General features: G+C 35.0%; 1 protein-coding gene across 11 annotated transcripts in view; it reads left to right on the plus strand.

Annotated features, from left to right (window-relative positions):
- The window catches only part of ADGRL2 (adhesion G protein-coupled receptor L2), a 385,203-nt gene that overhangs the window by 209,662 nt on the left and 161,152 nt on the right, over positions 1–14,389 (plus strand). For all 11 annotated transcript variants that reach the window (XM_072933004.1, XM_072933007.1, XM_072933002.1 and 8 more), the window contains one exon: positions 1,205–1,246. The gene's annotated coding sequence lies outside the window, so the exon portion shown is untranslated. The remainder of the gene's footprint in view (positions 1–1,204; positions 1,247–14,389) is intronic.

The raw sequence follows: 14,389 nt of genomic DNA on the forward strand, positions 1-14,389 counted from the left end.
ATTTATTTGAGTTTTTACTTTTCCCCTTTAAAGATAATAGTCCTACTTAGATGTCAACCTTTTCTTTTTGTAAGTGGCTTGTGACTGCATCTCTTGGTACTAGTAACATTTTCTCAACATAATATTTAATTAAATTCCTTAATTCTCTCCCTTGCATGTTTACTTAAAGATTTAATTTTCTCAAACAGTGAAAACAGTTAAGAATAAGAAGTGGGTTTCAAGTGTTCTTCCTTCTTTGGCACAAAACTTTTACCTCAGAAAACTATACGTGAGGCAAATTCTGTACCTAAGTCGTGTCATTTCAGGAATAAATTTGTATTCTGCATGAGGAATGATCACAGAATTTAGCCTATTATCCTGACAACATTTTATTCTGAAAGTGCACAATTGGTACATGTAGCACATGAAATCACAGAGAAGCTCTGGATAGGTACTGAGTGAAAGTGATCCCTCCCTCTCCACTCAGCCTTTAGTACAGGGAATGGTAGCAGTGATTCATTTCTTTCTAAGGAAAACAGAATAGCCATGATGTCAGGTGTAAAGCAGACTGCAAGGGATCATAGGAAAGAAGGAAGTGGAAAGAGTTAACCAATATCCATGCTTTCATTCTCACACCACGGTTAGGGAGTGCTGATGAGCTGTGGGGTGTACTCAGTACTCCCTCAGGACCCGGCTGACCACTGCACACTTAGAAATCGTGAGCAGTGGTATTATAAATGTAAAGGCTGATTAATTGTTTTAATAGTAATGGAATTTTTTCAATAGTAATACAAATTTCTCAATGAGTTAGGAAGAAAGCCTTTAACAAGTCATTGATTATTGTCTCTTCTGATCATAACCCTTTAAGCTCATGTTTTCTCCCACTCCATAGCAGAGTGACAGCAAGCTCGTAGTTTTATTTTTAAAAATACAGTCACAAATTGCATGCCAAGATCCTATGTCTGTATTTTGTGAGCACTATGCAGATAAATTCCAGCTGGCATGCAGTTCTAAATACAGATATGCACAATAACTTCTGTTTTTTTCTAATCCAGTACCTGCTAAGTACATGTAATACATATTTGGAACTGCGTTAAACTATTGATCTATAATTTGAACATGTATTTTCTTTTTTTTATTTTTCTTAATGCTGATGCACTGTTTGGCAGTTAGAATCCCTGCAGATTAGAATATAATAACTAATAATACTTTCTTTGCTTTCTAGGGTCTTTATGGCAGAATGATGAATTCCATCTTTTCCAGAATGGTAAGCAAAAAGCTTTTTCTGTTTCTGATAACACAGAACAGAAGGTAAATTCGTGTAAGAAAGGGTTGCCAAATTGCTTGAGAAATAACTGTACTGCACAATTTCATAATTATATGGCTTATACAGCTGAAAATATTTGAATATTCAAATCCTGTAAGCTACCTAGAAAAGATTTGCAGAACATTATGCCAATTACTCAAAAGAAAATATGGGAGGATTTAACATCCTTGTTAGAAATGTTGATGACCACAAAATGCCCAAATATTCATTTTTAAAAACAACTATTTGTAATGTATAAATTCTCTTAAACATATCTATCTCTCTTCTTCAGGCTGAAAAGGAGGGGCTTTCATAGTGTGTTATTGTTTGAACTGTATAAAATTGATATTTATTTATGTTTCACTACAATTTTGCTGTATGTGTGAATTTAAAAATATGTAGCTTATAAACATACACATCACTTTTGCATGCTATCATGTTGTTTTAATTCGAGATGTTGGTTTCATCTTTCTTTTTTTTTTTTTTTATGGCTGAAAAAGGCAGTATTTATTTTGCCCCTCGATCATAACATCTTTACAATCAAATAAAAAAAAATCCATTATATTTTATGTGTAAAGGTCATCCTAAAATAACACTTCTGAACAAACTACTGAATCCTATGAGTACATTGCTACGGAGAAATGTTTTCCAGCAGGTCTTGGGCATTCTCTTTACAAAAAATACCCTTTCCCATTACATAAAAACATAGTATGAAATCAACATAAAACCATTATGTGGAAGCTAAAGTGAAAATAAATATTTCTTGAAAAAGCTCTCACTGGAGAACAAGTTCTGGCTTAAAAAGTGCTTCTTAGTGTTACACTTGAAAGATCTTCCATCTTATCCCAAAAAGAACTCAAAATGCTGTAAAAAAATGAGATTATTCACAAAATCTAATGCATCAGAGTTTAAAACAATGATTCAAAATATGTGGGACTGATTTTTTGTTATATCTGATAGAAGCAGTATCAAAATGTGTTCAAGAAAACCAATAGCAAAACACAAGTTTTATGATGACCTTTAAGAATTATTTCTGATCAGTGTGGAGGGTTAGTTGTTCTTTGAAACTTTTTCTAGGAAAGTAAAACCTGCAGGTGAAGCTGTTTTGATGCTTGGTTTTGATCTGTAGCTCTACCCCTCTGATAATAGAAACGAGGTGTGCTTTGGCAAGGTCTGTAATGCACTTTTACCTGCCTGCTCAGAGGGAGAGAATGGGCTATTTCAGAACTATCAAGCCTGCAGATCCTTCAGGGGCATATCTGTGATTAAAGAAAGGGAAAAGTCGTGTTAAACTAGGAGTGGGGCAGACATAAAAAAGAAAAATAAAAGAACAGTCCAAACAGGCATGAGAACTACATTTAACCTCTTTCATCCACAAACATAGAAATGTTCAAGAAGAACTCAAGAGTCATTTTTAATCTAAGAGATTAACTGTGTGACAGTTAAGTATGTTTGGGATTAAACCATCAAAGGGCCTGCCTCTTTTGTGTATATTTGCCTATTAGCAGTGGGCTCTTGGCACAAGGATTGTAGTTAGGTTGCAGCCAAGGACAGACACTTGTACTGCATACACCCTTCTCTGCAATGTTCATTAGACAAAAATATTGTCAAAGGTAAGTGTTTACCAGCAGCTTTAGTTCTACTTAAAACCATTTTAGCCTGAGGCTGATTTTTGTGAAGAAGGCTTGGGGGAAGGGAAGAAGAAAGACACAGCATTTCATTTTTTCATGACAATAAATGTATTCAGCCACTATCCTGATCTGAGGTAATTTTTAACTCTAAATTTGCATGTTAAGTGAAATTATAATTATTTTTATTTTAAATCAAATGTGTGATTTACACTTTAAGTGAAGCAGATAGGACAAAAGCTTGGACTTTAAGGGTTACTTCAACAGAGACAGTAATAGATTGTTTTGGGTAGAATTACTTTTTATACATATAACCATGTATACCTCAATTAATTTTCTCTACCCTGCTCAGGAGTCCAGAGTTACTCTGTTGATTATGGATTTCCTTTATGTAAATATTATTTCAAATATAAATATATTTTCAAGTTGAGTTTAAGGAATGGGTTTAAGGATTCTGTTTAAGGAATGGGAAACTAAGCTTTGTCACATTACTTCCTTTCAACACGACAAGGCTTTCTCTAATTTCAAAACCAAGATATATTTCACAGGATAAAATAAATTCTTGAATATATAATTAATATCACTTTAAGAAAATATTCTTACATTCTCATTTCTAACTCTACCTCTGTTAATGTATAAAGATTAAATGCACATTACTATGAGCAGTCATAATATCTAGATTTTAATCTAAAAATGAACTTTTTTCTATAGATGTTAATAGATTATCTGTTACGTCAAATTATTCCTAAATATGTGCCATTTTATGGTAGCATTTCATTAAAAATACAAACATTTTGTCATAAATTTTTTATTCCATAGGTTTTAATATATGGAAAGTCATGTCTGATTAACTGAGAACATAAGAGACCCACTAACACACATGGAAGACAGCTGCAGCTAAAAACTGAAGAAGACAAAAAAAATAGTTCTCACTTTCTTCTCAATTAAAACTCTGCAATTATTCTTTGAGATTATAGATCTCTATTGGGATTCTGGTTATACAGAACTTTTTGGTTCATTTCACAGGAATAATATTCATCTTAATTAGCAAAAACAATTGATGGACTTTTCTCTTTTTTACAAGAGGGAGTTCACTTGCTGTACTGATTACGAGTAGTAGATTATCCTGATAAATTAAAAGTTCTTGTCTTTCGGAACAGCAGCTGAATATGTTAGCTGTCTTCAGCCGGGTAGCTTCTTTGTTAGACATCACCTTGTTGAGACAGAATGACTAACTTGGTACGTGGTTGACCCGATTTTTTGTCTGGCACCCTAACATTGCTGGGCATTATGCCAAGATGGATTCTGTAGCTATTTATGACTACATTCAAGGTTCTACTATGCAAATCACAACTATTAGCCAAAAAAACAGAGCAGATTTGATTCTAAATATTTCCATAGCTCACAAGGTCAAAGCATTTGTTTTTACAATTTTAAAATGTAGTTGTATAAGTAATGATCAGTAATGTTTAAAGAGATTGTCAACTCTAACATTTTATGTAGACTGATTTAGACAGTACATAAACATTTTTCCTCATGTGCTATAAGATACTTGTATGGAGCACAGGAAGAAGAACATGAGCTGAAGTGAAAAAAATCTGTCTCATTTTATCTGTCTGTGACCAGCTTAGCCACACCACATAGAATTACAGTAAAGGCAAGTAAAAGGAAGATGAGCTGTGACAAAACATCTTGGGAGAGTGCAGCCTTCCTCCAAGGCTGCCCTGCTGCAGCTGCCGGAGGGAATGGCACAGAAGGGCAAGGACCAAGAGCCCACCCTGCCACATGTGGGCACACCCACACTGCCTGCACCTCCCTGCTGGGCCTGAAATCAGGCCTGAATCCCACACGAGTCCCTAGGCAGGGTGTGTTCACATTTATTTTTCCCTGACATTTGCCAGACCTGAATTCATCCAGCATCTCTCTGGTGGATTGTACTTGCAGGCAGGAACAGGGCACAGTGGCCCCATAGATCTGCTCTTGCATCACACACTGAAATGGTGGCGGTGGGTGCTGGACTTCAGCTTGGAGATTTCTGGGGTTTGGTGTCCTCCCCCCATTCCCATGACATTCAACCCCCACCAAGACTGAAAAGTAAAAGTTGTGTAATTTCAAAAGGTGGTAGTGGTACAGAAGTTCTTTGGGATAGGTTTGCCGTTTGCTCTCTGTGCTCTCCAGTGTCCATCCTGAGTTGAATCCTTTGGTAGTCATTGCTATCATCCTGCAGAGAAGCTGTTGTTTTGTCTCAGTTCTACAAAGTAAAAGTGAAAACCTATTTACAAAACTACCAATAGTATATGTTATGTGGTAAGAACTGTGTCTACAGAAAATTGAAATGTGATTTAAACACATATGAAAATGATTTCTCATAAGCAGAAATTGAAAAGAGGTTAGGTGCACAAGTTGTTACAAGATGGATTTTGAAAAGACATATATCTCTACCATATCCTAATTTCCTGACAAACCTAACAAAAGCATTAATAAACCTTACACATGTATCAACAAACTTACCTATTAAAAATACTCAATTACAAAATAATAATTCCATTCATCCAACACCTAAAGATTCTTCAGCAATACAATGCAAACAGGCAATAGGTAATAAATAATATAGAATATAGAGGCAAGTGCATAATGATAATATAGACTATATATAGTAGTCAATATAGTAAATTGAGATATTTCCTCTTAAAGAAAAGGGAAGCAGATTTAAAACCAGAGTCTGTTTTCTAATAGGAGTTTTGACATACATTGGATTAGGTCCAAAGAAAGAATCTGAAGTGGGAGTACATGTGTCTTCATCAGAAAAGCAACCTTCACATAACACCAAGGGTGGATAAAGGCTGCTTAATTTATTGATTGTAATATAAAATAATTAACAAGGCTGAACCATTGGTTCAGAGTATTTCTTTGACTAAAATAAAGGGTTAACATAAAAAACCTAAACCAGTTAATTGTTTTAACAGTTTGCCTTATCAATCAGCAGTTTTCTTTATAGTTGTAAAACAAAAAGCATTTAAAAAATATTCTATTGAAAAAGAATCTGAGTGTGAGTTAACAGTGGCTGAGCATAGTTTTCATTTGTGCAATGCTTTTTATTCATCACCTGAGTTCTGTGGGTTGTGGTGAAATAATGTTTTCCAGCAGAAGGGAAAGAATTACAGGAGAAATGTGAATGAGTACAGAATAAGGCCAATTAAGATAAAGTAATTGGTCAAAGTCTGATTTCTTTGTTTTACTTACCATCCATTCAGAGCAGGGCTCATTGATCTTAGTGGGGTTACTTCCTTTACAAACTGCAGGACTGAGAGTGCAGGGCTTCCCTGAATCATCTGTAACAATATAACCCCATAATTCTAACAAAGTGTGAAAGAGGCTTCCAACAAAGCAGGAAAGATATTTTAAAGTGGGACAAAAAAATGTAGGTTGAATTGGGAATATGAAGATTTTCCATTGAATTCATAGGATTTGTACAAAGAAGTAGAATTTGATCCTTATTAATACAATACAAAGCCTTGGAATTTATCCATTGTTAAACTTCTGTGCTTTAGCCAATTCTTTTTTAAAGAGTCCCTTTTCCAGTGGGAGTCACAGAGCCCTCTGTTAAGGTAAACATTAGCAACTCTGTCCACAGACAAACCTAAATAATACTCAAGAAACTAAATCCAAGACATTAGTGATAAAAATACTTAGCATGTATTTGTTTCCTGGGAGCCTACATGGAAATTGAATTCCACTGAGCTGCACTCACACAGAACAGAATTCAATTAAAAAAAAAATCCACCTGAATTCCATGCTGTGAAAAGCCCTTGCAAATTTATTTTAGGGACTTCGGGTGTGGAGCCTGGACGCAGTTTTATTTTATTTTTTAATGGAATCAGTCTTAATGTCTAAGGTTATTCTTTACTTGCCTCTGCTGAACAGTTTTCACATATGAGCCAACGGAGGACAACTCGTTATTAAAGAAGTCAGCAGGTGTCCTGTGCTCTGAAACATATTAAATAAAGAACTCAACGGGATCATGTTGACTGTGAGCTCCACAAAGAAATTAAATAATGAAGACAGCAGCTTTTCAATGAAGCCAGGTTTTCATAAGTAAAAAAGTCTTGTCATAAGGTGGAAAGTTCTCCTACATGTTTTTACTGGAATATCTATTCTAGAATTTTCTGAAAATGGGCAGTCTATAGATTTGAGACAGTAAAACTTTCTGACCGAAAAGTTATGCTATAGAGAGAGGTCAGAGTGTCCAGAACTGAATAGTCCAACTCTGCTCTTCTCTTCATACTTCATTGTTCAACAAAAAAGCCATTGCAAAATGGCCTTGTTATTCTCAAGTTCGTTGAAGTGTCTTACCCATGTCAATATTAATATGAAACTCTCCTGCAAAATACAAAAAAAAACCAAAAAAAAAAAAAGAAAGGATCCATTGTATTTTTACTTAATATTTTTTTAATGTATGAAGCCTTCCAACCACAGAAACATTTAAAATACACTCCCCTTTTTTATTTAAGTATATTTTCAGATAAGATAACTTTAAAACTTATTAGAAAGGTTAACTAATATAAACACAGTTTTGAACTTCCCACTTATTCTGAATTGTTGAGTAATTGCACCAGACAACTGTTTTTAGAGTGGTCTTTAATATAAGGAATCACAAAATTTATTGGGTGTTAATGTATTAAAAATTCTGTCATGCAGTAATTGTTTGAAGAAAATTGACAATTAAGAAACCTAACTAAGTTTCTTTTTGAAGAAAAATTAAACTTAATTCACTTTGGAAAAATAAAACTTGACTTCAATAGAAGTAGGTCTGGGCAACTCAGAGTTGATTGGAAAATAAATTATCCTAAGTGCATCCAGACTCACCAAGCATCTTTAAGAAACAGAGTGTTCATAATGAACCAAAGTCTTCTGACAGCTTAATATGACTTTAAAATAACTAATATGAAAAAACATTGCAAAACTTTTGTTGACCAGGTGTTTTCCCTTTTTATCAATACAATATATTCCTATAATGGCCATCCCATGCTCTGTCATTAAAATGTAAGTTTTCCTTTCAGGTGCTTTGTCTCAGACATATGGAATTCTCATCTGCAGTTTTTACCTCCAGCCTCCCAAGTTAATCACTGAGGGCTTCTTGAAGAACGGTTTGCTGCAAACACAATTCCACAATCTGGGCCTCAGTGAGTTAGTATGAATTCATCAAAACAATTAAAAACTTCTCCAAAACTCCCAACTAATTTTAATACAAGATGACACATTTCCCTATATTTGTGATTTCTAAGTTAATATTGTTGTTGGGAAAAACCTATTTGTAGGCCTGTGGATATGGTCTTGGTTCAGCAGAAGTTTGCTGACCTGGACCCGTGTGTTTGCAGAAGAGGGGCCTCAGCTTATGTTAAGTTATGGGTGAAAAACATAAAGTTCTGATGGCCTGATGCCATTCATTCCTACCAATAATTTATTCCATATCCATACTCATTTTTTCAGTCAGGAAACAAACAATTCTCAAATACTAATTCTTCCCTAGACACAAAGTTGAATTAATTAAGGTGTTTGCCAATCTCTTGCTGTCAGCCTGATGCTTCGTGTGTGGGTAATTGTGTGTTTAACAGAAAAATTTCCCAGAAAATTCAGAGGAAACCACATTTGTCCAGTTATATGCAGTTAAGCCTCAATGTATGATGAAAAATATTTTCCCTACCACTTTTTCATTCCAGTTACCATTGCCAGATCCCCTAGGAAAAAAAAAAAAAAAAAAATCCATAGCAATCCTTATTCTTCCTTAAATTCTGTGTGCGCGTGAGTGTGCCTGGGTCAGGAGCTCTACCAGTGCTCCACTAGAGCCAGGCAGGGCTGGGTGCAGGAACCCCTGTGCTGGAGCTGCCAGGGCACTGCTGCAGCCCAAAGCTGAGCCTGCAGCAGCAGCCAGGCTGGTGCTGGCAGTGCCCAGTGCTGCAATCCCACCTCTGACACCGGGTAAGAGCGTGGGAGCTTTCCCTTGGAGATCCCTTGAGTGAAGCACAGATGGCAATCCCTAAGTGCCTTGGAAGAGTGAGTGACCAAATAAATGGAATTCATTCAAGCACTTTCAAGACATGTCATCTTTGTGTAGCATTTTGATCCCGTGCCTGAGTAAATGTATGATTAAATTTTTATTAAAAGGTAATGCTCCTGTTTTAATGATGGTTAATTATATATAATTAAAATTAAAGGATTAGTAATATTAAACATTTCATCAGAGGTAAAGATAAATATAAATACATATATTGTAGTATGATTTAATATGAGTGTATAATATTGAGCCTATATTTTCTTCAATGCAGTATGTAAAATAGAAAATGAATAAAATAATACATTAAATAATATTATATTCTGGGTACTATGTAAAATAAATGCCTGGTTTATTACTTCTACCTTCATAAAATCCATCTGATTTTTGGAGTACACTATGCAAAGAATAGTTGAAGTAGTTTTAAAAATTCTCCTAAGAAGTCCCTATTAAATAGATGCATATACTTCCTTGCTATGTCACCTTTTCCTGTGAAAAGTTAATTACAGTGGTAAATGACCTACATTTTTGACCACAGACTCATAGATTACAATTTGGAAATTACTCATTTCTAGCTAACATTAAATTCATTCATCTTTAGAGGCCTAGCTTCTGATTTTCAGAATCTTTGAAACAGATCTTAAATATTCATACACAGGGTAATCTTCCTGCCTTGCTTATATCTGACAGATCTAATCTCATTTTGATTCCTTTTAAAAACTTCAGTGTTTAGTGTTACAACAACACAACTTGATCACTACCCATAGATACACCTTGTTTTGAACAAATAATATTCATTCCAGTTGTGATTTCTGCTGTTAGATACAGTGACTCTGTATCTCCAAATGTAAAATGCTGTGAATACACAGAAACTCTGTTCTGTAAAATGCTGTGCCCTAACATATTGTAATAAGCTGAAAAATGTGTTAGCTTTTTAGATAATTCCTTTAAACTGCCTAGTTTTAAATAACAGAGATGTTTTGGATTCTGCAAACTATAAGGAACTAGTATTTTTCTAACAAGATCTTAAGGCCCTCAAGAATTTTAAGGATTTTTTATAAACCTCAGTATGCATTTTTAAGCTAGATTTTGGCATTGTTTCATTGTAACTCCAGTACAACTCAATCGGTTTATTTTATAATTAAAAGCAAGGAAATAGTAACAAAAATACATAATATATGGTACTCGTGTTTATAATAGAAACATCTATAAAGAAAGAAACATGTTCTAACTCTTCTCATTACCCCAAAGGGAATTGCATCTTTAATCACACAAAGCACAACAGCTCTCTAATTTTGTTTAAAGTGTTTCAGTACTTACAAAAACCAGATCAGGTTATTGTAAATCTAGAGCAAATTAGAATCATTGGCCTCTGCTCAGCTGTATTCAAGAATACTATGTAAATCATAAATTTAATGGCATACTGCGACACACATCTGTTTCTATTTTGTAGAAGTTAATAATCTAACTTCAGAGTATTTAAACATTACTTTCATTAACTGGAAAATTGTGAAAAATAGAGACTGCTGTAAGTCATGTGTTGCAGCATTACGCTCAGGGAAATACAAAAATTGCAAATCTACACAGTAAAGCCTAAGTTTGTAAGAGATGTGCCATTGTCTGTTTCGTGACCTTGCAGCCTCTCTGTTTACCAGGGAAAACTTAACACAAACAGGGCTGCATTGCTGAGTGGGATCTGCACCTGCACCTACTAGATTCCAGTTTGTATTTTTAGTAGAAAATGCCTTTCACAACAAGGAATAGTTGGTGCCTAAATTCCCTAAACGTATATAGATAATGACCTTATGGCTTTTCCTATACTTAGCATTCTAAATCCAGGTAAATAACCTGCAGATCAATATACATATTGCAACTGATTTTATTTTTGACATTAGAACTGATAAAAATGCTGTGCTAAATAAATCAATTCCCAGTACATAGTTATTTTTATAAAACTTACTTTTTGGTCTAGTGTATACTCTGTCATATAAGTTGCTTCATAATAAAGTTCATATTGAAAATGTTAATAATTTATTAATATCTTATGCTGTATCACAAATGAGGCATCATGCACAATTTATGTAATTTGAAAAGAACCAATTTTGTGTGATTTGTTGGAGAGACACATCAGTATTTTCAGCTTTTTTTTTTGTTGTTATTGTAAAGACGATAGCTTTTATGTATAAAAATTATGTCACAAATGTAATTTCTAACAGATTTTTTTATCTTCAAATAATCTCGTTATTAAAAGACACACAATCTTTGGGAAGTCAGATTCCACTTATGTGCTTTTTCTCTTGTGCTAAAATTACCTGTGGTAGTAGATACTTTGCATTAGAGCTTAGGGTGCATAAAGCTGAATGGGATTTATGTAAATAACTGTATGAATATGTATCCCACCTTTTACCAGTGCTAATTTCAATTAACTGTTTTTGAGAGGGAATTATATTAATATATACAACTGATAGGAAATTTGCACATTAATTTTACTGTCAACAAAAATTCTGATGAAAGCAAATTAAACTGACATAGCCATATAGAGAAGCAACAGGAAAAGAAAACCAAAAGGCGAAACATGGTGCAATGCAAATTTGTGGTTTATTCTTCAGTAATATTCAGTGCTTACATATGCAGAAAATTCTGCCATTCCTGTGTAAATGCATACAGGGTTATCACTTTGCTTTCCAAGCATGTCCTAAAAATTTAAGCGTCATAATGATATATTAAATGTAGTACTATGATTTACCAGATGTAATACAAAAAGATCATATTTTAGTGCTGAGTAGTCAACAAACAGCAGCCAGTGCTCATAGTGAAGAATAGCATCTTAAATAATTATTGAATACATTTTATTATTTATAATTAGCAGTAGTACTAAGCAGTCAGTCGATGTTCCTCAAAACAGGAGCATGGTACTAATGTCATTCTTTGACTGCAGTGTTTTTAGGAAGGCGTAGCCATACCTTCAATCAGATTCAAGTCTATTTGTCAAAAACATTGAGGTCTGTCAAAAGGAAATGATCATTTAATTAAAGAAAAAAAAGGTGGAATATCTTTGATCCCTATACTTAGTGATATTAATTCGCTGTGCTGCAGGTGTTTGTAATATATAACAAATCATTACCAAAGCAGAGGCTTTTATAGGCGGTTTCAGTGAAGGAAAATGACTGTTCTTTACAGCTGCCGGAGTTACACCTGGCAATGTAACACAAACACAACAAAATGTGAACTAGAAGATGTAAGCCTGGAAACAAATCTGGGTCTCCCCCTCCATGCTCTGCTCGTGTCAGCTGAGATGGATTGCAAAGCAGTGCTGCTGTACAGAGTTGATGGGGAGGGGAGGGAGACTGAATGTGCTGCTGTGTCTAGGCTCCCTGACCAGTGATCCATGATGCATCTCTGGTATCTGCTCCAGAGGGAGCCAATCACATAACTTCACCATTTCAATGGCAATCAGTAATAAGAGGAAAAAATATAATCTTATAAAAAAATATGAGGTATCAAGTCCTTGTGTTAAACCACATAACAAAATCAAAGCAAGTATAACCAATCAACTGAGGTTAAAGCACTTCCAGACTGGCATGAGGAACTGATGGGTAGAACCAGATAACTGTATGTAAAGTACAACTAACACTGCCTTGATTAAAGCTACCAATTGAAAACTAAAAATTAAACATTTGGTCTAACAGAATAACACATATTGAGACATGGAGAAAACAGCAAAAGGAAACTGAAATATGCAAGTTTGGAAGCAAATACGGCTCTCGTGCCTCATCTTTTGGTAAGGGAAACTTGAAAGATGCAATCATGAGGTGAGGAGGTCCCAGTGGGAGATTCTTTTCTGTTCATGATTGATTGTGAGCACCCTGTCCTTTCCTGTTCATAACCTATTACCGTATCTCTCAACTTGATTATTATGACTGTGGACCAGGTTTTCATGTAGGCAATATATAGAATTTCTGCAACCTGACTCCTAAAGAGAAACATGGAAAGAATTTAAGCCATTAAGTTTAAAGACTACTCTGCTTAAATGCTGCCTACCTAGGGAAGATGTCTATGCTTAACAGGCACTTCCATGTTTTTCATATCAAATTTTCCGGCAGCTGTAATACTCATCATGCCAAATGCTGCTTCAGTCAAGATAAACCATACTAAGGAGCTCTGCACCTATATTATAGCTAAGGTTCTGTGTAAAACAAAGCTGAGTAGTTAAAGGTGACAGTCAAACTCTGAGAGCATCTGATACCCATGAATGCAGTTAGTCTGCCACTAAACTATTTTTAAAATGTAGCTTTATTCTACAACTAGCAGTTAGAGACTTCTCCAGTGTATGAAACAGGGTCAGTTCTCGCCTCTGCTTGAAAGGTTTCAAGTGCACATTTCTCACCAACTAAACAATTCTCTAACCCACAACCTGACCGGAGAAGGAAATACAACAGGAGAAGTGGAGACTATTTCCTTCTCCAGTCAGTCAAGTCTTGCACCAGGCAGAAGATGATTCATGATTCACTGTACTAGAAAGTGAGAGCACCAGAGGGAACATGACTCTGTAGCTTAATGATTTGGGCAATCAACTGAAATGGGGAGACCTCAGTTCTGGTCGGTGGTCCAAGAATTTGATGTACTTTTTCCCATAACGTCTCAAGAATGTAAATTTAACCTTATCCCCAATGTAGGCATCTAAATCTTTATGGGTTTTTAAAGCTGTTCACATCTCCTTAAAAAGAGAGGCCTGTTCCATCAAGAATATGGATTTCAACAGTGCAGATTAAGTGAGGTGTTTGGGTAAGAAGAGAAAAGCCTTCATGGATTCATATTTGCAAGTGCAATAATTTGCCTTTGAATTCTTTGTTTATCTTTTTTTGCATTACCTTTCATTTTGTGATACAGAAGCAACAGAAGAGTGCCCAGAATATTAGGTAATATGATACTTAAAAGCACAGTGTAATAAATATAAGTTCTAGATTGGAGTCCAATTGGAATTTGATAAAGCAAATTATTACCATTCTTTTACATTGAGCAGGAGGGTTGCAAGAGGTAAGAAGAGATGATGAGAATATGCTGAGACCACCACACATGCCAGTTTGAGTCATGGGGTACTTATCTCACTGCAAATTACAGAGATTGAGCAAAGTCATAGCAAATTGTATAATATAGTTGTGTAAGGGGGGAGGAGAAGGAGCTCCCTGCCTGTCAGGCAAAATTGTATTTATTTTAAACAAAAAAATCTATGTAATTTCTCAGCATTCTCTTGGGCTTCTCTCTTTAATAAAACTAAAACAAAGCATTTTTTTCTTGCCCAAATGCAGAACGTGTGCCTATACAGACCTAGCAGTTGGAGAAAAGGGAATGTGCAAACCTATTTGGAGAATTGGGATCTCATGACATATCTCTTTCTCCAAGAGCTCAACACTGCAGTTCCTT

The sequence above is a fragment of the Taeniopygia guttata genome, chromosome 8 (genome assembly GCF_048771995.1).
Source record: "Taeniopygia guttata chromosome 8, bTaeGut7.mat, whole genome shotgun sequence".
In the NCBI taxonomy this organism is placed as follows: domain Eukaryota; kingdom Metazoa; phylum Chordata; class Aves; order Passeriformes; family Estrildidae; genus Taeniopygia; species Taeniopygia guttata.